Consider the following 2471-nt stretch of genomic DNA (forward strand, 5'->3'; position numbering starts at 1 on the left):
TTTCTGCGTGTATGCCTGAAGGCCAGAAGAGGGCACCAGACCTCATTACAGATGGTTGTGAGCCACCATGTGGTTGCTGGGAATTGAACTCAGGACCTCTGGAAGAGCACACAGTGCTTTTAGCCACTGAGCCATCTCTCCAGCCCTCGTAGGTTCTTTTTCTTACTTTTTTGCTGTTGTTTTAAAGGATTCATTTTTTTTAAGTGTTGTGTTTGAGTGTTTTGCCTGCATTTATGTCTGTGTATCACATGGTTGGATGCCTGGCACCCATAAAGGTCAGAAGGGTTGGAATTAACAGACATGTTAGCCATCATGTGGGAGCTGACTTTAGAACCCATATTCTCTGGAAAAGCAGCTAGTGTTCTTAATAACTGAGACAAGTCTCCAGCCTCCTAAAATAGAATTTTTAGCAGTTCATATTTTGACTATATGTAGTTTTAGAATTAGAATACAGGCAGAACACTAGCAATTTATTTTATGAATCCTTCTGTACACTTTGAGGAGCTAACTTGCATGTGTCTAAAGTATAAGATCTGTTTTTTGTTGTTTCTGTGAATCATTGGCATGTGTGTGCAAGTAAAGTTTTTGATTTAATCGGACTTGGACATACTATCTCCTGGGTCTTTCCAATTATAAACCTTCAACCTTTTGAAGAAAAGGAAAACTTAGGTTGGCCAGATTTTTTGTGTGTTTGTTTTAAAGAGTTTCATACTTAAAAGATCTGCCTGCCTCTGCCTCCCCAGTGTTGGGATTAAAGGTATGCACCACCATACCCAGCCTTTTTTGTTGTTAAATTTTTATGATTTTTAAGCTGATGTGTGTGTTGGGTGTTTCAAAGTGCAGGTTCCCACAGAGGCCAGATGGATCTCTGAGTTTGAGGATAGCTTGGTCTACATAGTGAGTTCCAAGACGGCTAGAACTCCATAATGAAATCTTGTCTCAAATAATAATAATAATAATAATAATAATAATAATAATAATAATAATAATAATAATAATAATAAAAAATAATCTACAATCAATGTAAATATTTTGGGAAGCAAACATAAAATATAGTCATTGACAGTTTTGGTGGGCATTTTCTCTGAATTTACTTACCATAAGAACTGGAACAGTTTTTCTAGGAGTAATTTTTGTTTTCTTCTCTTTACAGGAAAACAAAGAAGAACAAGCAGAAAAGTAAGAGTATAAACTTTCTTAATTGATGTATTCTTCTCACTGGTTTAAACTGACATTTAATAAATATGTGGTTTATTGACCTCAAATAGAGGTCTTTCAGCAGTGTTGTATAGATAAGTGATTCTGATCTGTTGGCCTCCTTAAGATGTTGTTTTCACCCACTTGCTTTAATTTAGTCTTAATGATTTTCCTAGTAAAATAGCATTTTAAATACATGACATTACTAAATCCTTCTGAAATGATGTGATAAGTTTTTTTGGTAGAAACATTCTTTAGCTTGGATTTATGAAACATCTGTAATGGGGAAAATGAGAACTTAAAATATACTTTACCAGGAAGAATTTTAGTTAACCAATACCATCCCTACCCACCCCCCCATACACATTTTGTAGCACCTGGGAATGGAGATGGTGGCAGTACCAGTGAGACACCTCAGCCTCCTAGGAAGAAGAGAGCCCGGGTAGATCCTACAGTTGAAAATGTGAGTTTTCTTTATTTTTTCTGGCAGCTTAGTCTAAAAACTGATGATCCTTTTCCTCTACTTTTCCCTTCCCCTGTGGTTAAGATGGGATCTTGCTGTATGGCTTTGGCTAGCTTTGGGACTTCAGAGCCTCATGCCTCAGATTTGAATTGCTGGGGTTACTGAAATATGCTCCCAAAGTATATAGGCAGGTCCTGGTCTAGAAGTAACTAAAAAGTGTCTTTAAAGGTAGCCATGTTAGTTGTACATGGTGGTGCAAGCCTTTAATCCCAGCCCTCAGGAGGCAGAGACAGGCAGATCTTTGTTCTTGACGTCAGCCTGGTCTACGTAGTGAGTTCCAGGACTGCCAGAGCTGCGTAGTAAGACCATGTCTCGAGAGTTAAAGATAGAGGATAGGAAGAAAAGGAAAGAAAGCCATGTTTTGCAGTAATCATTTGGTAATCAACAGTAAATGTGAAGATGCTGTTAAGTTGTATCAGTTCAGGATACTTCATTTTTCATAAGAGGAGAAAATGCAGGAAGGGCCATTATGACACAAGAATATATTCTATTCTGCTGGCTTTATGATTTCATGTATTGGTTTTTTTTAGTGACAGTTCCTTCTTTATGAGTGACTACCTCAAGGAATTGGTGTACGCCTGGTGTCTGAAGGTCAAGAGAAGTTAATTAAGCAAGGAAAGTTTGTAATACCCTCCGTTTTTCTATTTAGGAAGAAACATTCATGAACAGAGTGGAAGTTAAAGTAAAGATTCCGGAAGAGCTGAAACCATGGCTTGTTGATGACTGGGACTTGATTACCAGACAAAAGCAG

The 2471-nt window shown here is 37.6% G+C and overlaps 1 long non-coding RNA gene across 1 annotated transcript; it reads left to right on the forward strand.

Moving 5' to 3' along the window:
- Nucleotides 1-1025: 1025 nt before the first annotated feature.
- LOC126496413 (uncharacterized) lies at nucleotides 1026-2471 on the forward strand. Its single transcript, XR_007590349.1, has 3 exons — nucleotides 1026-1179; nucleotides 1572-1660; nucleotides 2370-2471. It is a non-coding gene; the product is annotated as an uncharacterized lncRNA (long non-coding RNA).

Source organism: Alexandromys fortis, unplaced genomic scaffold (genome assembly GCF_014885135.2).
Source record: "Alexandromys fortis isolate MF-2015 unplaced genomic scaffold, M_Fortis_MF-2015_v1.1 scaffold_4097, whole genome shotgun sequence".
In the NCBI taxonomy this organism is placed as follows: Eukaryota; Metazoa; Chordata; class Mammalia; order Rodentia; family Cricetidae; genus Alexandromys; species Alexandromys fortis.